The 23278-nt window shown below is 43.8% G+C and overlaps 1 long non-coding RNA gene across 1 annotated transcript in view; it reads left to right on the top strand.

The window, feature by feature from the left end:
• LOC112640467 (uncharacterized) overlaps positions 1–21288 on the top strand; it is a 26960-nt gene extending 5672 nt beyond the window's left edge. The window contains exons 3-4 of the long non-coding RNA XR_003124051.3: positions 9545–9627; positions 20107–21288. This is a non-coding gene — a long non-coding RNA (uncharacterized LOC112640467). The remainder of the gene's footprint in view (positions 1–9544; positions 9628–20106) is intronic.
• Positions 21289–23278: the final 1990 nt, after the last annotated feature.

Here is a 23278-nt window from a genome sequence, read left to right as displayed (position 1 = left end):
GCCGTACCCAGTTACATCTCCTGCAACTCTGCTAAAATCGTGGAGATTTGGATTAGAGTGCAGAGCTCAACATTTATTCCTTCTAAATTCCTTCTTATTGAATTAGAACTTCCATTCAGATTAAGATATTTCTGGATCCTGATTTTGCCATTCAGTCTATGCGGTGTCCTTCACTGGCTTTATGGCATGTGCAGATCTGACCTTCCATTTTTTTTCAATTAAATCATGGGTGAATGTGTTAAACAAAGACTGGGCTAACCTGCAAGTATAGCAAAGTACCTGCAGAGATCTCCTGCACATTTGCCTCTATCCATGAATTAGAGCCTTTGATTTATGATCATTTAATGAACTAATCCACCTAATTTGACATGAGGAAAGTTTAACAAAGGCTTTGCCACAATCCAAACATACTATTTCCCCCATGTTGGCTCATGTGTGAGTCTAACAACTTCCAGACAGGGATGTGGCTTTAACCTGATCTCCAATTAATTGGGTTCTGTTCTCTGGCATCACAGCTTCCTGTGTGATGCAGTCACAGTGATCAGGGTTTCCTGTGTGACATAGTCACGACCAACCCCTAGCTCTTTCCCTTGTGGAATTTACCCTTCTATCCTTTATACAATACATTTTAATTGTAGTGTTTTCTGTATCGAAAATAGCCAGCAAGTCCTCCTACATATTTTCCAATTCAAATTCCTTTTGTTGGGAGTTTAGGGGGGGAAAAAAGATAGGTGAATGTAAATGATTATGATTAAAATCTTTGATTCTTTAGTCACCTCTAGGCCCAATGATGACTCTTCACAATGCTGAATTTTTAGATTATTCACTTTTGATAGTCTTTTTGAACCTGATAGGTATTTATGAGTAATAAATTTTTAGGGTTATAGGTGAATTTTTGTTTCTTTTTGTTTATCTAAATAATCTAAACTTAATTTTTATAAAGAATATATTTTTTAAGATTTTTATATTTATTTGAGAGAGAGAAAGAGAGAAAGCAAGCACATGGGAGTGGGGGAAGGGGCAGAGGGAGAGGAAGAGAGAATCCTCAAGCAGACTCACCCCTGAGTGCAGAGCCCCACAGGGTGCTTGATCTCAGGACCCAGAACCCTGAGCCAAAATCAAGAGCAGGCGCTTAACCAACTGAGCCACCCAGGCATCCCAAGAATATTTTTTTGAATGAAGAAAAAAATAATACAGTTTCTAAGAACCTCCCTCCCCACAGCTTGCAAGGGCAGTAGCAATTTTGCAGGGCCTAGCATGGCCAGAGAGAGGAAGAAACATGGTCTCATCCTCTGTCCCAGGCCTCCTAAGAATCAACTTTGGCCCAGCTGACTGTGAACTTGAGGACTGAAGGCAAGGGAGCACCTGGACACAGGCGAGTGTTGTGAGGGCTTCAAGTATAAGGAGACTTTTAGGGAGAGCACTGGAGTCTCCCAGTACGGCCCTTTCACTGAAAAGACCAGCTGTGTTTTAAGGGGTAGAACAGGATCCCTCTGACTGTGCTGAGAAACTCCCCGTGCACCCTATAGCCAATGTGGTTTGACAATAAGATGAGCAAGGTCAATGAAATTTCTGGATTCTACTACCATCTGAGTTATAGAGGTACAAGGGAACTTGGAACAAACTGATCCTTAATTTTTCACTTCAAGTTTTTCATTAATAAAAAGAGATAATAACGTTGCCTGGTGGTCCCTGAAATGTCTAAGGAAATTGGTGTCAGTCTCTCAGGTTACTCTAAGGAAGGCTGAATTATGGACCCTCAAAGAGCCAATGTGGAGACATTGTGTGAGACTGAGCTAATTGCCTATAAATAATAAGAACTGATTAGTAGTTCATATTTTTAAGTTTTTACTGTGTGCCAGCACTGCTCTAAGCACTTTACATGAATTATAACATTTTGTTCTCAAAATAAGCCTGTGAGGCAGGTACTGTTATTCTCTCCATTCTACAGCTAGGAAACTAGGACACAAAGAGGCTAAGCCATCACCACGATGCATACCGAGAGAATGTGAGAGCCAGACTGGAAGCCCTACAATCTGGTTCTACAGTTCATGCTCCAAGCCTCTACTACCCTGGCAAAGCAGTCACGCAGAATTCTCTAATGGATTCACAGCCAATCAAGTTCATGAACTTGCATACAAATGGGTGCATATACATTGACACTGATCATTTTATCTTTTTTAAAAAATATTTTATTTATTTATTCATGAGAGACACAGATAGAGAGAGAGGCAGAGACACAGGCAGAGGAAGAAGCAGGCCCCATGCAGGGAGCCCAATGTGGGACTCGATTCCGGGACTCCAGGATCACACCCTGGGCCAAAGGCAGGCGCCAAACCTCTGAGCCACCCAGGGATCCCCTCATTTTATCATTTTAATCTGATTTGTCCTCTGCTACTGATTATTCACAACCACAAGGATTAAAATAGCAAGGATAGATTGGGGAAACTGACTGAACAATGATCTGCTGTCCCTTGTGGGAGATGTAAGACTGAAAATATGCTAAAGAATGTTCCATACAGTAAGCACCCTAGGTAGAAAAAGGGGGTACTAGCTTTAAAATACTTACCCCAGTAAACAATCTGGTGGGAATCCTAATATCCTCTCCTATGCCTCCTCCTCCCCATGATCTCAGAAACACAGAGGCTAATCATTTTCACAGCCACCTGTCTAACTACACCTGCCCGAGAAAACTGGTGCCTCATCCTTTGCCCAAGACCTCTGCATCTAGAAGCTCACATATCCTAGACCTATTCAGAGCCCAGGAAAAGGCTCCAGAATTTTTGAATGATAGAGCAGAAGCATGAAGAGACATAGGCACAGAATCTGAACAGGTATAGAATGAAAGAACCCAGTGAATTACAGAGCAGAATCACCCTCTTTTTTTAAGAGGATAAAACTGAAGCCAGATTGGTGAAGCCATTTGCTTTAAATCACACAGCTAGTTAATGCCATATTCATCTTTGTTTCCCTGGAAGTAGAGCTTAGAAGGTGCTCAGTAAATGTTTAATTAATTGTGTGAGTTTAGAGAGATCACTAAACCTCTCTGGCCTCAGTTTTATCATCTATGAAATATGGAAAATAATACCTCCTCCAGATGACCTGAAGAATTATAGTGAGGTGAGGCTCAAATAAAAATTATCTTCCCCTCCTCTCATGTACCACACAGCCTTTCCTCCAAAGGAAATCACTAGGAGAAGAAAGAGGCACTTGGTCATTCCTCTCCCCTTTCCCTCCTCTGTCTTAAGGATTTTGAAACAGAGCAGCATGGTGACTGAGCCAAGACCAGATGTTGACTTAAGCTGGGGTAGGAAACTGGAGAGGAAAATCTGTTAAGGGACATGGTGGAGTCTTGTTTTCAATGTCTTTCTTTTTTAATCAATTGAATTTGATTCCTACAACAGAGAGTAAATTAAGTGTAAAATAGTTGTGTTCTATTATCTACTACTTTAGAGATCACCTGGATCAGCCATTTTATTTTAGAGACAAGAACCTGAACATAAAGATGAAAACTGCCCCAGTCACACAGCTTGTTAAGACCATGTTTCCTGACTTCTGCTCATTTCATTACATGGTCACCCGTACATGTGGCTTCCGGAAGGGATGGCATTGTCCTTGGCAAGCCTCGGGCCTGCTCTGAACTGCTGGTGCCTACAGCCATTGTATGGTTAGTTGTATCTGGATAAGTGATGAATGTCTGGACCACCCAGGCCCCTTCCCATGCTTGCTTTTTTTTTTTTTTTTTTTAAAGAGTTTATCTCAGGGTCCCTGGGGGCCTCCTCATTACAAATCCAGCAGCCTCAGTTCTTTCCTCCTCCCTGACTCATAGGAAGGGACTGCTTGACCTTGTTCATTCTTGTCTAAATGCTCACAGCTTTTGATCTCTGTGATGCTCTACCCTCTCCTTTCTTGTGCCTCTCTGACCACTCTTTCCCTGGAGTGCCTTCTCCCGCCCATCCTGGAGGTGGGCAGAGAGTCCAATGGCTTTGGCAATTATCCTGAGGCAGAGGCCCCCTTTACCTGACTTCAGGCTTGCCCTCTCTTCTGATCTTCATAAGTACTTCCACATTAATACACCTCTACCAATCCCACCCCAACTCAACAGTTCAATGAACATGTGGCCCTCTTGCCCCCAGCACTCCCTCCCTGACTCCCCACTTCCACACTAGCATCATCTTTCCACAGTTCCTGATCTAGAAACATCACATTCATCTTCACTCCTTCCTCTCTTCTGGCCCCGGTCCAATCTGTTCAAAGTCCTTCCTGTAGGTCTTACATTGGTCACGTTTCTCAATGGATCCCATTCCCTATTCTTGCTGCCACAGTTCTATTTCTGGCATTCTAGATATAACCTTTCTTCTACTCAATCTATTCTTCATACTATTCTAGAATTGTCTTCCTAAAGCCCAGATATTATTAGGAACTGCACTACTCAGTAATCATCAATGGCTGCTCCACAGTGCTCACCAAAGTCAATCCAAATTCCTGGGTCTTGTTATATTAGCCAGTGTTCACCAGAGAAACAGAATCAATAGGATATATATAGAGGGAGAAAGAGAGGGTTTATGCATGTTTATATGATACACATAATAGGATTTATATATTTATATGTATGTGTATTTATGTAAAATACTTGTGTTTGTGTGTATATATATGTATGTTATATATATATGATATATATATACATATATATATATGGAGAGAGAGAGAGATTTATTAAAAGGAATTGGCTCTCATAATTATGGAGGTGGGCAAGTCTCAAGATCTGCAGGATGAATTGGCAGGTTGGTAACCCAGGAAAGCAGATGGTTTAGTTCTGGTCTCAATCTGAAGGTCTAAGAACCAGAAGAGCTGGTGATGGTGGGTTCCCATGTAAAGGCCATCAGGTTCAAGACCCAAGAAGTGCCAATATTTCAGTTCAAGCCCCAAAGCAGGAAAAAAAGCCAATGTCCCAGTTCAAGGGCAGTCAGGCAGGGAGAGATTCCCTCTTACTTATGGGAAGGATAACTTTTTTGTACTACTCAGGCCTTCAACTGATTGGAAGAGGTCCACTGACATTAGGAAGGGCAATCTGCTTTACATAATTTATTTTATTTTATTTTTTAAAGATTTTTATTTATTTATTCATAAGAGAGAAAGAGAGAGAGGCAGAGACACAGGCAGAGGGAGAAGCAGGTTCCATGCAGGAAGCCCGATGTGGTACTTGATCCCAGGTCTCCAGGATCATACCCTGGGCTGAAGGCGGTACTAAACTGCTGGGCCACTGGGGCTGCCCTACATAATCTTCCTATTTAAATATGAACTCCATCCAAAAACTCCACAGAAACATCCAGAATAATATTTGACCAAATATCTGGGCACCCCATGGTCCAGTCAAGTTGACATATAAAATTAATCATCACATTGACATTACAGACGTTTTACAACATGTCTTCATCAAACCTTCAACAGGTTCTAGAACACTCAATGTGCGCTAGGCACTATGCTAGATGCCTAACACATTAGAGTCAACCCTCAAACAACACGGTTTGAACTGCACAGGCCCACTTATACATGGATTTATTTTTTATTTTTTTTTATTTTTTTTTATTGGTGTTCAATTTACTAACATACAGAATAACACCCAGTGCCCGTCACCCATTCACTCCCACCACCCGCCCTCCTCCCCTTCTACCACCCGTAGTTCGTTTCCCAGAGTTAGCAGTCTTTACGTTCTTTCTCCCTTTCTGATATTTCCCACACATTTCTTCTCCCTTCCCTTATATTCCCTTTCACTATTATTTATATTCCCCAAATGAATGAGAACATATAATGTTTGTCCTTCTCCGACTGACTTACTTCACTCAGCATAATACCCTCCAGTTCCATCCACGTTAAAGCAAATGGTGGGTATTTGTCATTTCTAATAGCTGAGTAATGGGAGAAGATATTTGCAAATGACATATCGGATTTTTTTTTATGGGTACAGTACTATAAATGTATTTCTCTTCCTTATGGTTTTCCTAATAACATTTTTTCTCTAACTTACTATATTTTAAGAAGACAGTATATAATAATATAACAAATAAAATATGTGTTAATCAACTATTTATGTTCTCTGTAAGGCTTCCAGTCAACACCAGGCTATTAATAGTTAAGTTTTTGAGGAAACAAAAGTTATACACAGATTTTTTACTGTGTTTGGGGTCAGTCAGCACCCCTAATTCCCACATTGTTCAGGGGTCGACTGTATTATTACATGTAAATTAAATACTATAACTTCAAAGTCAGAAATTCTATTGTGGGTGTGGGTGTGTGTGTTCTAATACTTTGAACCCACAGCAAAATGTAATCAGAATGGAGTGGATTTTAAGTTCCATATTTGAAAGGAACATTAGGTGATTAGGCAATATAAACAGATTATAGAAACTATTCATAACTAACACTTTTGAGCACTTACTGTGTACCATTAGTGGGTTAAGTGTTTATGTGAGTTGGCTTACTTCAATGTCACAAGAAACCAATGAGTCATTATTATGGCTCATTTACAAAAGTCATTTTATGAAGACAAAACTGAGAACTAAAAAGGGACTTACCTAATGTCAGACTAGGAAGTAGGGAAGCCAACAGGAACACAGGTGTGTCTGACTTGCAAGCCTCTGCACTTAACCTTTACACTATACTGCCTGATTAGTAACAGCTTGCAAGAGGTGTCATTATTCCATCTCCTTTGCCCCTTACAACTTCATTCTCCTGTTTGCATGACACCAAGGGACTAGAAATTGCATACCTGAAGTATAAAACATGGGATTCTAACAAAATTCCAAACTTGTTTTGATAGTGTCAATGGAAAACATCGCCAGTCTCATGACAAAACAACGCCAAGGCTCTTGTTCTGATGTACTTGTGCTGGATTCAAATCCAGTCTATAACAATGGTATTAACCTCTGCTGGAATGTCACATCTCAGATCACAAAGCACTTTCCCACACCCCGAACTCTCACTGTGACCCTGAAAGGTATAACTGTCTTTACTGTTAAAAATAAATAAACTGAAGCTCATTGAGGTAGAGACTTGCTCAAGCTCACACTCCTTGTAAGTAGGCAGTTTTTTGACTACTCCATGCTGCCTTTTAATAACACCACTTATTCTTGGATGCGAGTCATCCTTTCACAAATCTCGTTGTACAAAGCTTTGTATGATATCGGGAACAGTTACTGGACTAGAACCACATAAAATGGTCACTGCATAGGTTCATTAATTGCAGAGGATTTGCTGAATCCAGAGGTCTTCCCAGAGTATAGGATAGATTGGCTGAGGCATTTGTGTGTGAAAGGATTTGCTGTACTCCAATTTCACCGGAATGTTTAGCCATTACTGTAAATTCTGCTTTAGAGAGAGGGTCTACCTTAAGCCATGTTGTAGCTGTTTCTCTGCAGCTGGCATTCCAGAGCAAACCTGAGATCAGAGGAGTTTCTCTTTGGATTTAGAGACAGAGAAGACAGGCTAGGAGCCCACACATCAATCTGCCCATCCTTCCCCAGCAGGTAGTGCTGTGCTGAGACAGGCAGCCTCTGCTATTCTTGATCAAATGTGCCCACCTGGCTGTCATTACCCAGGGCCACAGTCACCGACTGGGAGGACAGGCCAGACTTTCCAAGAACCAAAAGCACCTCAGGGCTACAGCAGCCTCCTCTGAAGGGAGGAACCACAGTTCCCATCAGGATAGCTGGGGAGGGGGACAGGGAAAGGCTCCTGGAGCCTCTAATCATGTTCTAGATGCCCTTGGGCCAACTGACACATACCCTATCCATCAGAACTGCTCACCCAGAGAAAATGATCAATGACAAGCAGCCCACGCTCAGACCATGTGACAGCAAAATGATTCCAGGTGCAAATGGGCTATAGCCACACAGGCAGGGTCTGCTCTCAGCACTCACAGGATGTGGCACAGGATGGAGGTGCTAAAGGATTCCCCACCAACACACACACACACACACACACACACACACACACACACACAGTCTCTCTCTCTCTCTCTCCCTCTCTCTCTCTCTCTCTCTCTCCTTATGTCATGGTTACCAAGGCAACACAACATGAGTCATCAAATCTCAAGGTGGATTAGCAGAACAGGAAAAAGGCTTTTGTTTGTTTGTTTAAAGCTTTTTCCCTTCTTTCTTCCTAATAGCTTGGTCTGATGTTAATATCCAAGCACCCCTCTTACCCTCAGAAATCCTAAAATCAGTGTATTTAGCTTGTTTAATCTTAGAAAGCAATGCATTTTTTTTTCATATTGGGTGGTGTGGGGTGGAGGGGTGGAAACCAGGGCTCAGCAATAATGCTGTGATTGCTAGAGTGGAAATGATTATTGGAACTATTAGAGTGATAACTTAGAGCTGTATGCCCTCTGCACTGAGGGTCAGCACTGCTGTCCTGGAGACCCACCCCCGACAGGTGTTAGGTCTTCTCGGAGAAGCCCACCCCACAGCCCCAGAGTGAGCAGGCTCTTCTCAAGCACGAAATGGCCTGTCAGGGTGCAGCATGCCTGCGGCCTTTCTATTTTGGGTCTTGAAGACGCCGCACAGCTCATTGGTTGTGTATGCAGAACAGGGAGGTCTTTCTAGGACCACACACTGAGGGGCCTTTAGCAGCAAGAACCAAGAGAAATGAGATGGCAAGTCACGCGGGCAACACTGAACACCGAGGAGTAAAGCCACTCCCCTGGCCTGAGCTTAGACACCCTCCTCTCAGATCCAGCCTGGGTCTCATTACATCCCGGAGAGGCCTCCAGTGACTGATGTGGATGCGGGCCCTTGGCCAGGTGGGGAGCCCAGCACCAGGTGCTGGACCTGCCTTGTATGATCAGTAGTAGAAGTCACTGCTGTCAGTTCAAGTTGTGAGGAATTCCCAGGCAAAAGCCAGTGCTTTGAACCCAGAGAAGGACCAAAGATGGTGTTTTAGGTGCCAAGAAACTTGACCTCTGCCTTCCCTTCCTCCTTAGCTCAAAGTTCCACATAGGCTTTCATTCAGGGCTTGTTTGTTCGTTTGTTTAAAGATTTTATTTATTTATTCATGAGAGATACGGACAGAGAGGTAGAGACCTAGGCAGAGGGAGAAGCAGGCTCCCTGTGGGGAACGCGATGAGGAACTCGATCCCAGGACCCCCAGATCACAACCTGAGCCAAAGGCAGATGCTCAACCACTGAACCACCCAGGCGTCACCCCAAGCTAGTTTTTTGGTAAAGTGGAGCTCCTTGAGCTGGCAAGTTCAGCCGAAGGTAAATGCTATCTGATGGCAGGACAGAAGAAACACAGACAATTCCATTTTGGTTCACCTCTTCCCACCTACAATGTAAACAGCAGCTGTCAAGACTTTTCATCACAGACTGTTGTGCAAATCCTAATAGGAACCAGGAAAAGTACTTCTGGAGCAGGATGATCCCTAGTTTGAAATCTTTAGTCACTAGGGCAGCAAAGCATTATTTACAGAGTGCTGGGATGAGGAATGGGCTTTGTTTTAGAGGATATTTTTAAAATGCTATTTATTTTCATCTTTTCTCTCTAGCTTCCAAATGTATCATAGGCTGGCAGCTGGGCCCATGTTGAGAAGAGCTGCCTCTCAGGGTGCACGATGAGAGAAGGCAAAAGGTTTGCTGACATTAATGTCCACGATGTCAACAACAACCCTTGCTTCCAATCGCATTTCCCGGAAAATCCAGGCCAGAAAGGGCAGGGGGAGCAGGTCTCTGTATCCTTTCTCATCAGCTTCCTCTGCCCCTTTCAGCAGCCCTGCCCTCAATCCCCTTTCAACCCACTGGCATAGTAACTGCTCACCTCTTGGGCTGTTCTGTGAGACTGGACCAAAGCTAGGCTAACATACTTGGCTATACACCCACAGATAACTCACAGGTAGCATTTGGAAGACTTCTAAAGGGATTTTTAGAGAGCGTCCCATTGCCCTAATTTTAGATGATGAAAAACAAGACTGAGAGGTGAAGTGACTTGCCTGAGGTCACACAGCATCCTGGTGGCAAGGGACTAGAATTTGAGCTTCCTGCCTTCAAAATCAGTTAGCCCTGGAACCAAAAGAAGGTTCAAGGGAGAGAGAAGGCTCCCTCAAATCCCCTCCTGATAGAAGCATTATCTTCTCTACCTCATTATTATTAACAAGGACAAAGAGACATTGGGGATGGAATGTATCTTTTAATGTTTTAAACGAACAAAACTTTAGTATAAATTAATAGATCTATTAATTAAATCAACTCCGTGAATAGAGGCCCTTGTGAAGGGAGAGCCCAGTGTCCAGGATAGAGGCTAAAAACCAAAGGACAAAGGACCTTGTAGACAAATGTCACTTATAGCTAGCCCCCTAATCTTGAATACAGAGAGTGGTGGAAAACATCCAGAACTCACGGCTTGATTGCATGCATGGATCCAGCTACTCAGCAGTGAGGACATTTCGAGACCACTCTCCATCTTGCCTCCAGTTGGCCAGTGTGACCTTGGCTGAGCCTCCGGAAGTGTGAGCTGCAGAGCCTCTGGTCTGCTGAAAAGCGCTCTCCCATCCCCACCGAGGGAAATTAGCTGACCTTCACCTTTTGAAATTACCTGCTGCTGCTCTTGGCTCAGCGCTGTTTCCCCTGCACTGGCTCCCAGCATCCTGACATTTCCATTCACAGTTGCTCTCACCGGCCTCATTTCCTGCCTCTCTGAAAAGGTCTCTCTGACCACCTCTGAATCAAAAATAAAAATGCTAAATTATACTTATCCTAACATGGTGAAAATCTCGACTAATCTGAGCCCAATCATCTGAAGGCTTGAATAGGTGGATTTTCGTGGGCTGTTATCACATTCAATTTTCCAAAGGGGAATCATTCAGTCTTGTAGAACCGTTTGAAACTATTTTGCTCTGCGAAAACCCCCACAGAGTCACAAATGTCAACGACTATCCCTGGCCACACATGTCAGAATCATAGTGAGGTGCTACCACTAAATTTTTGAACTTATTGGCAATGCCCTTGACATCAGTGCACCCGGGATAATTCCAGCAAGGAGGCTCCCTGGTTGGGAAACTTGCTTCTCCATACAGTGGGTCTGACTTCCTTTCCCTTCCTTTCTCTCCAATCTTTCCGATCCAGATCTCCAAACGTGATGTCAGAATCTATACCTGGTGCAGATATTCTTAACTTTGCACCAGGCCCTAACCCAAATGGTTCATTCCGCCTATATATGACTCATCTCACTTTGGTGGATTCCTGTAACTTCCAACCATTTTTTTTTTTCTATATGTAACTTAAAATGCCTTTTCTCCTCCTGAAGCTGCCTTCGGGCTGCTTCTGGAATTATCTATTTCTTTTTCAACTCTGCCCATCAGCATGCCACTGATTCCTCCCCAAGCTGCAGCATGGCTAGAGGCTCCTTTTTGAAAATCTCCCTCTCAAAGCCAAAGCGGAAGAATAGGGATGTTTGAACATTCCTGGGGATTTGGAGAATAGAGAGGAGCTTCCAGTGCTTGGCGGAGCCTATGAAGAAGGGCTGAATAAAGTTCAGGTGGTTCCTGAAGGAAGGCAGGTTGGGGCACTGGGTGCTGCGTTGAGAAGTAATTGTAGTTTACATGCTTCCTAATGACCTGGCATTACAGGCTGCACTCTGCTGCTCAGCATCTGCTTCTAGCAGCCAGGGTTTGTATCTACCTGCAGCCTGCATTCCAGAAAGAATGCCCTGTACTGATAACAGACCATGAAAGTGCAGCTTTATGAATTACCTTTGATTTTTAAAGGATATCATAAATTCAACTTTTGAGTAAATAGAAGACAATGGAGCATACAGTACAATGGGCAGGCCCCAGAGTCAGCCTAACCTGGATTCAGATTCTAGCTCAAACACTTTACAAATATTTGTGTGGCCTTGGACAAATTATCTTAATTTGCTAAAGATCTCAATTTCCTCATCAGTAAAATGTGAATAAAAATAAGTATTTTATAGAATTGTATAGATTACTTAAAAGGTAAAAGCAACAATAAAAACTGAGTTAGCATCTGAGGTGAATTTATTTGTGCCAGGCTCTACTCTCAGGAACTTTACATATAGTCAATCATTTTGTCCTTCTCCTTACCCTAAGAGATTACTATTAATTATTATTAATATTGGCACTATTATTACTCTCATCTTCCCCAGATGAGGAAACTGAGCCACAGACAGATTAAGTAGCTCACCCAATGTCCAGCAACAGCCTCAGACACTGACAACCTGGGAGAAATGGTCAGACTCTAGGCCTTAGACCCTCCTTCACTTGAGAGGCAGTGGGATCAGCAGAGGCCTTAGTCTTCATTTCTCCCCACCTCTCAATTTAACACCCTTGTTGGGGGAGACCAGATGGGCAAGTTGCTCAGATACTTGTGCCTAAGGGTTGTCCCAGAGCCCCAGACAAGGCCCAGAATCAAGAGGGTGTCCCACCAAGCAGGTCCTGCCTACTGGTCAACAGGGTAGCTCTTTCACATGACACCAGGATTCTGGATGACTCAAATTTTTGTATACAGATGAGGGACTGCAAAAATTTTTGCCCAGGACCACACAGCCCAGAGCAGGCCTGCAAGGTCCCACTGCTAAGAAGTGGTGGGTCTGAGATGGGATCTGGGGACAGTCTGCCTCCAGCCCCTGGCTCTCCAAGTGCAGGACCAGCTCATAGCAAACATACCATACAGTGGAGTTATGATTAGATTTGAAATGCCCTGAGTAATTTGAGCTAAAAAGAATCCTATGGGAAAGAAAATTTGTAAAATAAATGTGGTTTTGCCTTTGTTCTTAATTCAGGGTTTATGAAAGGAAGCCCACTTGTAAATAATTAGGGATGAGAGCTGCTGACTTAGCCAGGGGTTTTCTTCCCAGGCTCTTGGACTTTCAGTGAGAGGAAGAAGGCAGGACAATGAAGAATGTGTCTGGTCTTTGCCTAGGTTCCTGGTAGGGAACTTCCCTATGATAGGGAAGTCTGTTACCCATGGTGGGCCTCTGGGACTACATTGGAGCTTATGCTGATGAGGTGACTCCTAGTGAGCTTCTAGAAAGTTGCAGGATAGCATGCAGCCATGCCAGAAAGACCACCCACGTGACTTGAGAATTGGGGAAGGGGGTGGAGGAGAACCTAGAGAATAACTTCAACCATAAGACCAATGACTGGATCAATCATACCTACATAATAAAATCCTCATAAAAATTCTGGACACAAAGGCTCAGTTGAGCTTTCCCTATTGCTGATCATATGTTGATGTGTCCAGCTGATGAATCATCCTGATAGACTCATGTTTGGGACCCCTCCAGACTTTGTCACATGTACCCCTTCATTTGGCTTGGTCTTTCTTTGTACAATCAAACTGTAATTATAAGGCTAGCACTTTCCTGACAGTTTCGTAAGTGAATGAAACTGTGGTGGTAGTGAGAAGCCCCCGCATTTGCAGCCAGCTGGTCAGAAGTGTGGGTGGCCTGGAAACCCCGGAGCTTGTGACTGTGGTCTGACATGAGAGGCATCTTGTGGGGGACTGTGCCCCAACCTGTGACTTCTGTACTAACTCTGTGGAGCTATGCCAGGGCAGGGCAAGGATGAAAAGGGCAATGAGACAGCATGACCATGTGTTTTATTTTTAAAGATCCTCAGCCTTTCCAAGCATTGTCCTTTTTTTTTTTTTTTTAGACCTTATTTATTTATTCTTGAGAATAAAGAGAGAGAGGCAGAGACACAGGCAGAGGGAGAAGCAGGCTCCCTGTGGGGAGCCTGATACGGGACTTGATTCCAGAACTCCAGGATCATGACCTGAGCCAAAGGCAGATGCTCAACCACTGAGCCACCCAGGTGCCCCTCAAGCATTGTCCTTTATCCCTGCTCAACACCACTCTACTGCCATAGCTCACAGGCCATGTCTGAAACCCAACAATGTCCTCTCCCAAATCTCTGAGTGTTTTTTATTCATAAGACTCAGTTATTATCTGATGAATGGAGGGGGGCAGGATTAAGCAAATTATAAACAATCACCATGATACATCCCATACCTGCATTTATACTCTCTTCCAGGGACCTCAAATATTTGACACAGGTGGTCCTTGAGGCATTTAAAATAGGATGAAATTTGTTTTCTCTAAATATAGATTAGGCTAGGGAACTTTCTTTCCATGAACCTATGGTCTTCAGAAGTTTGTGATGCAATAGAAAGAGCATCAAATTGGAGACAAATGCCTGAACCTGGGTCGTCTCAGGGGCTGAGAAGGTGAGCCAGACAGGTGAGGCCTGGGCTCATCAGACCCCATCCCAATCTTCTGGGGTTCAGAACAGGGCTTCAAGTTCAATGGGAAGAGGAGTGGAGTGTAAAACTGGAACTGGAGGAGAGACCCAATCAAACAGGCTGGAAGAAGACTCAGATCTGATGGGCACACCATTGCCAGCACTTACTCTAGGTGCCCAGGCCAGCAAATTATGTCAGATCCTATTGCTCTGGGCTTCTTACATGCATCCCAGATGAATGCTCCTAGACCAGGAAGGGAGAAGATGTGAGTAGTTAATATGTTTTCATCAAATGAATTAATGGCTTTTGTACATCCAGTTGGCAAAACCTTCGGCAGACAACATCTGATGCTGGAATGTATCTCAAACAAGTTACACCTGACAGTCACCATACCTTTTAAAGTGATAGCACCCTGACACCCCAAACTTCCTGTTGACTTTAATCAACTGAGGGCATTTGAATAAGCCTACAATGTAGGAGAGGACATGGAAGTATATCCAAGGACCCAAGCCATAATGATGCCTACTAGTTCGGGGCTGATGAGCAAAGAAGTAATAAAGAGGGAAAACCTAGCAGCTCTTCCACCCTCCCTCCTTCTCTCAACACCATCCTGTCTTCTCTACTTGCTATTATAGCTCTTTTAAAAAACGATTCCTTTTTTCACATTGTTTTCCGATAAACCAAACACTTCAAGGGTCTGCAGTCTTTGAGTGTCCCTTCAAAGCCCACTTCACACCTGCATTTCCCAAAATCCATGATGCCAGTAAATGTTACATCAATTGTAGCAGGTTTTGGTTACTCCTATAAATTAAGACTTACAATGAGCAGATCTCATTAAAATGTTACCACAGCACCAAATTCCAGCCAAATGGACACAAGCCCAATGCCCTTGTCATACAATTCTAAGTCTTATATGGAAGCAAACATGTATTTTGTCAGAAATTAGGAGGAGAAAGAGATGAATGGGAACTGCTGGAATGCACATCAGAGGCATTTCCAAGTATCCATGATGGCCACTGGCTACATCGATCGGATAATGACAAGATCTGGTTGGAATCCAAATGAGAAGCCACTCAGCGGAGGCAGAAAGTAAAAGGAGTAGTTAATTTTTATGAACCTGTTGGCTGGTGCTTGATGTTAATATTTCATGGTGTCAAGCTTGTCTTCTTTTTTATCTTAAACTCAAAATGAAGAACTATGACTGGCTCTGGACTATAATCCTGGTAAGAGCATGCAGCGTTTCCACATTATGCTCCCTCCTCCATACTAGCCTTGTTCATGACTGCACAGCATTTGTTGAACTGTCTTCTGATCCTGTCAAGCTGTTACAAGTTGAATTTTGGAAACATGCAACAATTTCAAGGATTAAAACAAATCACCCCACTGCTAAATATTAGCTCTCTCTTCTTAGGCAACAGCATGTGGGGGTCTCACTTAGGGACTGAGAATAAATGTGGACCATGGCCCTGCATGAAGCCATCTTGTTCTTTTCCATTCTATTTTTCCTCACCATCCCTGGTTTCTCGGTTGAGCTTATGATCTGGTTGCTAGGTCAGCAGAAGGTGAATGGTTTCCTGCGTGGGTGAGACAGAGTGGTTGCAAAATACGTATCTTGCCTCAACTCACCAACTGGTGCCCCAGCTGTCAGGGGAACACAGCATATTGGAGGCTATGATTCAAGAAGGAGCACCAGGTGAAATGCATTGTCAAGCACAGTTATTAAATGTTGAGGCTGCTCAGCAGCTACTTCAGCATCCAGTTTTTTTTTTTTCTTCCAAGTAAAACTCTTCTATTGGCATTAGACTGAGGGTTTCCTAACATAATCACAGAGTCTTAAGTTGAAAGGGGGTATTTGGAGCAGCCCCTACTCTTTAGAGATGAGGGATCTAATGTCTAGAGTATGCAGGGCAGTGTGGGGATTTTTAAATTTTTGTTTATTTATTTATTTATTTATTCATTCATTCATTCATTCACTCATTCATGAGAGACACACAGAGAGAGGTAGAGACACAGGCAGAGGAAGAAGCAGGCTCGCTGCAGGGAGCCCGATATGGGACTCGATCCCAGGACCCTGGGAACATCCTGAACTGAAGGCAGATACTCAACCACTGAGCCAGAGATCCAGCCAGGGATCCCGGATATTTTTATTTTTTATTTTTTGGTTGAGAGGGGCATGAAGAGGACCCTGATCTGGCCATAAAACTAGTACTGACATTTTCCAAGAAAATGGCTAATTGAATCATGACCACAAAGAGTACTTACAGTGTACGAGAGGGAAAGATTCAAACTTGACCACCCTAACATTTAGAGAAATGCACAGTATTGAAATAATTTGGATTAGTTCTCTAACAATGCCAAGGAACTGCTCCAATCACAAAGAAATGCACCAGGGATGGGGACAATATTTGATGGCTCCCTCTCTACCAACCTGGAAGCTTATAGTTTTAATTATCTTGAACCATATGCAATCATTAATTCATTTGATGAAAACATATTAACTACTCACAGTGTGATAGTCTAAGGAAAATGGTGTGAGTAAAGCATTTTATCTACCTTCAGAACCTTTCAAACATGCAAACATTGTTTCTCAATGTGAGGAACCCAAACAAATTTATTACAATGAGACAGTTTCACCTACAAGACAATGTGTGGCTGCCACACATACCCTAGTTTCTCCTTTTCTGTTTGGTAAGAGCCTTTAGTCATCAAAGTCACATAAAATTATTACAAATGGCAGGCATTTACTTTCAGACCCTAAATGATGGGAAGTAATAGTAAGGATCGGTCATGGCACATTTTATGTGTGCAAAGTGTTTTACTGTCATATTTTATGGCTGGTTGGACGTAATAGCCGTGTGTGAGGTGGGCTGGGCCAACTTCTATTTCAGAGTCAGGACATGGTAGCAATCACCATACACATCAATATCTTCTTTGCATGCTATTTGCCTCGGGGCTTGAGAAAAAGGTTATCACATTTTTTTATTTCTTGGAATTTGCATCTGCATGTTTCACTTTGGTTCACCCAGCCTTTTTATAATGATTCAGACTCAAAACTCAAATTCTGAACTGCATGGGTCACATCCGTGAGTGGCTGCCAAGATGAGCCATGGCAGGTCTGACCCAACCCTCTTAGCCTGCATCATGATCAATAGCTATTACCATACTTCCACAGGAACTCCATCTCATTTGTCCCCATCACTTATCTTCCAAGGTCACAGAAATGATCCCTCTTGTCCCCATCCCCCTCCATCACTTTCTTGCAGGTAAGTGACCTTTGAAGTCCTTGTTTGCCTATCACCACCCATCCTTTTGGCCCAGCTTCCTTGGGCACTGTAGTCACAATGGAGGCACCAGGGACCAGCTCCAGGAAAGAGTGATCAGTTCCACCCCCAACCTCCAGTTTCTTCTGATAATCTATGAATTTGGACAGGCAGGAGTAAAGGTCTTGTAAACTCTCATGAACTCTTCTCTTTCCTCTCTCCATTCCTTCAGCAAGTATTCCTGAGCTCTGTGATTACTCTGAGGGTGACCTAATGACCAAGATAGGCTGTCCCTTGCCCATGAGAGAAGCACACATCCTAACAGGGAGCCCAGGAATATCAAAGGACACTTACCAGCCAAGGCTGTTGGTTCTATGAGAGTAATTGGGAGCTATGGTGCAGAAGTCATAGATACCTGCCTCAGGTCTGGTGTCTTAAGGAGGGCCACACTTTGCAGTTAGATTGGAAAGGTTAATGTATCTTTTACTAGGAGAGAGTTTAAGTCTCTCCATGGAAGGCCACGGGTGTGACCCAGGGGAATGAGAGTGGAGAGAGTGTCTTTACAGTTTAGGCATTAAGAGGGGAAAGGGGAGCTAGGCTTAAGTCCTGTTCAAGGATAAGAGGCACCTTTGGTTACTCCTGTAGGATGTCTCTTGACATATGATGGGCAGTTGAGCAAGGTTCAGACCCAGCAAAAATTACCCCCCTCCAAAAGCCTAAAAGGACGGGATGAGCTCCTTTACAAATAATTGCTAACAAACTCCACAGCTAGTCTCAGAGCTGCAAGGGGTGGGGGGTGGGGGGAGTTTAGGAAAAGGAATCAGGAAATAGCTCTTTGTTTAATTAGGTGTGTGGCCTTAGCCAGTCATTTGACCACTCTGGGCCTCACTGCCTATTTTAACTTATAGGATTAATAGTCCCTGCCCTATTCACTCAACAAGTCTGTTGGGAGGATAAAATCATATAATAAATATGAAAAGCTTAAGATATACAAAAATAAAGCCCATGCCTGTGTCCAATGCTGTTTCACTGTTCACTTGCTTCTGCTTCTAGGTTTAGCTCTCTACTCATCCATTGCTGAGTGTCTGGGGTGCTCCCTCATTTAGCCCACCCACTGTCAGACACTGCCCCCTCACTCACCATCCCACATCCCTTGATCAACAGCTGCTAATCATATGGCCATGGTTGAGTCATTGCTAGGACTGAACCGTGTCATGGCTAACACCATCCAAATATGCGAATGGCCCCTTCACTTTGAATCCATATTCCCCAAGTCTATTCTGAGACCGAGGCCAGTGGCACATGCTGGAAAAGGAAAATCTTTGTCTCTGGATGCCACAGGCCCGGGGTTATCTCTCTGCACCCAGTAGCATTCTGCTAGCTGAAACCTATCTGTCTTTCGTCCTGAAGATGATCTGGTGCTCCCACTGCATGTGCTTGGGCCTGTTTCAACAATGCTTCCATGCTCTGGTCTCTCCTTGAGCAGGGATATGCAGGGAATCTAAACCAACTGGCCCTTTAACATGACAATATGACCTTGACTGTGCTCTGATTGGCTGAACTAACTGCCTAGCACTTTACTAGCTCAGTAAATGCTTGTCAAATGAATGATTAGGCTTTGTATTGGGTTGAATGGTGTCTCCCCCCCAAATTTATAAGTGCAAGTTCTAACCTCCAGTACCTCAGAATGTAATTGCATTTGGAGGAAGGTCTTTAGACTTAATCAAGTTAAAATGAGATCTTTATGATCTCATCCAATATGACTGGCAATCCCTACAAGAAGAGGTCTGGACACAGGACACGCATGTGTGTACAGATGTAAAATGGTGTGAAGATGCAGGGAGCAGACAGCTGTCCACAAGCCAAGGAGAGAGGCCTCAGAAGAAACCAACACTGTCAATACCTTGATCTTGGATGTCCAGCCTTCTGAACTGTGAGAAAATAAATTTCTGCTGTAGAAGCCACTCTGCCTATGGCATCTTGTTATGGAGCCCCCAGCAAACAAATACAAACCTGATTAAGAACATGTAAAAATAGCTATCACAGAATGGCCATCAGTTGTGTGAAATTTAGAGCTTCATCAGTAAGTATGTGACTTGCCTGAAGTGGGGAAGGTGTTTAGGGGGCCATCCTTCTTTCTTGGACAACTCTGTGGGCCCACCAGGAGGCCTCAGAAATGAATAACCAATAGCGTGGAAAACAGACTTTCCTAACAGCAAGGCAGGGGCTGCTGTATCTAGGAGACCTCTGTATTATATTACAAGCACATATTATGTTTCCATTTTACAGAAAGGGGACCTGGATCATACAATGGATCTGAAGTCAATTTCCAATGGAATCACAGCTGCACATTTTCCAACCACAACATGCCCTCACTGATCTTTGCTCCCTCTCCTTTCTCATTTCTGCTTGCTTTTCAGCAAACCCCAGAGCTTATCGTTACACATAACTATATAGAGATTTGGAAAGTGGGGAAGAATTGGAGGGGAAAGCCAGTATTTAGCAATAGAGAAACAATTGCCAAAGCACCTTTGCTGACGTAAGGCAAAAACTGAGAGCTCCACTGACTAATCACACCATGCCTCTCCTTACAGCTCTGAAGCTGGATTAAACAGAAGTAAACTACAATGGGTATGGAAGAGACTGTCCCCAGGGGTACAGATGACAGAACGAAGCATGCATACTGGGCAGATAACTGAAGGGACGCTCAGACGCCAGAGGAGACAAAGGCTCTGCCCTTTACCGACATGCAGGCTTTGCCGGCTGCTGGGCTTCCCTCCCGCACAGGGAGCCTGGCACCTATGCCTGCTCTCTGCCCCACTCCTGGTTTCTTTCCTGGGCTGAGGACACCAAACTGCTCCTTCTGGCATCTGCCTGACATGGTCCTGACCGTGGCCTCTGTCAGCAGGGTCCCACTTGTTCTCCTAACGTCCCCCATTTATCGAGACTTACTGAGCACCTGCTTTGTGCATGGCTGTAAAGAGTTCAAGCCTCATTCCCCAAGGCTGGACCTGAAGGAGAATTTCCCCTGAGCTGGCAAGGCTGGACTCTGTGGCTCCGCCCTCATCCCTGGAGATTTAGCTTCCTTGGTGGCTTCTGTCTGTGATCACTACTGCCACTCCTAACCCTGCTTCTTATGTGTACCCCAGTTCTCACACAGCTCCCAGGGCCACGCTGGGCCAGATCCTGGACTCCTCTGTCCAAAATCTTTGGGAACTTTCCCAAATCACTCTGTAGCTGACAAGACCCTGCCCAGTCTGCCTTCCTATTCTCTCTTTGATTTCATTCCTTGCACCTCTCTTTCTTTCTCTCTGGTTCCAGCCTGCCTTTTTGCCCTTGGAATGCTCCAGGCTTGTTCCTGCCTCAGAACCTTTGCACCTGCCCTTCCCTCTGACCACAACACCTCTTGCCAGGTGGTCTCATAGCTCACTTCTTCCCCTCCTTTGGGGCTTTGCTCAAATTCCATTCTCAGTGAGGCCCTTCCTGACTTCCAGTATTTAAAACTTTACCCCTCACTACCAGCACCCCTAATCTCCTTCTCTACTTAATTTTTTCCATTATGCTCTTGACCATCTGACATACCAAATATTTATTTATTCTTTGCCTCCCCTGACAAGAAGGTAAATCCGAGGAGAGTAGGAAATTTTTCCTCTCGGTTGCAGTGGCACCAGCACACAGAACAGCACCTGCCATCTGTTGAACCAATGAAGGGACTCAAAGTACAAGTCACTCACCGGAAAACTCATCGATGATGGTGGAATAAATATGGGAATGAATTCCTGTGTTCTTTCCTAAGTGACTCATTTGTACTTTACATATTTTAAAGCAACCATAGGTTCTTTACCCTCCCCGCACTGTGGATGGCTCTTGCTGCAGGACCGGCACTGGGCCCACTCTGATCACCTCATCCTTCTTCCTCAGGTCTCAAGAGGAGTAGTTTTCAGCAGGCAACTGTGGACACAGGAGACACCTGCATGGCTTTCCGCAGGCTCTCCTTACAGTGTGATAACTTCCACTCGCCTCCCTCACCCCCAATAACTGGTATACATTAGCATATGGTCATTATCATCTCTGCAGAAAAGGGTTTTTTTTTTTTTAATACATTTTGTTTTCATTAGTTTTGCCAAGGAAAGATCATACTCTTAACATCATTGAATTTATACTGCTTCAGGTTACCAAAGAGAATGTGCACTGGAATCCTATATTTTTAAAATTTTTAAAAAGACTTACCTATTTTTATTTAGAGAAAGGGGGCGGAGGGGCCAAGAAGAGGGAGAGAGTCCTGAGCTGACTTCCCACTCAGCGCAGAGCTCCAGAGCCTGAAGCAGGGCTCGATCCTATGACCCTGAAATCATAACCTGAGCCAAAAGCAAGAGTCAGAGGCTCAGCTGACTATGCTACCCAGGAGCCCCTGGAATCCTATTTGTATAGTGTTCATGTGTATGCATATATATATTTATGTTTTCATATATTTTATATTTTGTTTATATATACATATTTATAAAGAATTAAATATACCAACGTGCTAATATTTGAAGGTGGTGAAAATACCATGATTTTTATTTAACTGTATTTTCCACAATGAGCATATATTATTTATGCATGTGATAAGAAAAACATCAGTATGTTTTCTTTTTTTTTTTTAAGAAAAAGTACTCATATTACTCGGGCCCATACTTACTGCTAAAGGTCACTCTTCAGATACAGGAAAACAACAAAATTCTCCCCTTGAGGTGTGACTGTTCCTTTTGCTTTGTGATTTTAGCTTTTCACATCTGACTTAATAAACCAAATAAAGGCAAAGTGAAATAGCAGTACTGGGTTCTCACGTTTCTGTTTACCTTGAACATAAGCCAAGCCTCAGGCTAATGTGGGCATGGTTGATCAGTGATGCCAGTTTGCTCCATCACTTCCTTGAGAAATTATCTACGGTGTCAAAGCTGGCCATGGAGTCTTAGAAGTCTTGTCATCCTGGATCCCCTACCTCATGCAGCCACAATTACCATCATTGCTTCCTGTCTTCTGTCCTCTAGAGGGGATATCTGTGACTGCCACCTGCCCCTGAGCCCTGGGTCAACATGCTCTGTGCTGCTCTGCAAGCAACTGCCACCTGCCCCTGGGTCCTGGGTCAACATGCTCTGTGCTGCTCTGCAAGCAATATCCTCTTCATCCCCAAACCAATGGTGGAATTCTTTAGATCGAGACACAGTTTCTACCATATAGAAGGTATATCTACCATATACTCCTTGAATGCTTGCTTCGCTTTTTGTCTAAAAGGTCTCCGTTTTTCTATCTTGCTCTCTGTGTTTATACACTGGCTTAACTGTGTATTTAGGGAATTGATGACAGACATCACAACAACAACGTGCAGGGGCCAGCTCTCCAGCAGGTGCCCTGACCTTGCTCTCTCCAACAGCAGTAAGACAGGTTCTTCTTTTTGAGGGGTTGCTCCAAGTCTTTCTGGAACACATCTTTCAACAAGTGAAATCTCTGCTTAGTGTGATTTATGGAACATACAACAATCTCCCTTCCTTGGTGTTCAGGACCCATGATCATCTGGTCCCTACCTGCCTTTCCAACCTAATCTACCATGAATGCCCTCTCTGAGCCCTCTCAGGAGCAAAACCTTTCTCTTTGTTGTGCTCAGATAAATAAATGCCGGCTGTGTCTGTATTTCTATGCTTCTGCCCAGCTTGGGAATCTCCTCCATGATCTTCTCTACCCATTTGAATCTGATCCCTCCTTCATGTCCTCATTCAGATATTA

The sequence above is a fragment of the Canis lupus genome, chromosome 16 (assembly GCF_003254725.2).
Source record: "Canis lupus dingo isolate Sandy chromosome 16, ASM325472v2, whole genome shotgun sequence".
In the NCBI taxonomy this organism is placed as follows: Eukaryota; Metazoa; Chordata; class Mammalia; order Carnivora; family Canidae; genus Canis; species Canis lupus.
The sequence above is the reverse complement of the archived record's forward strand: the minus strand, read 5'-3'. Positions and strand labels throughout refer to the sequence as shown.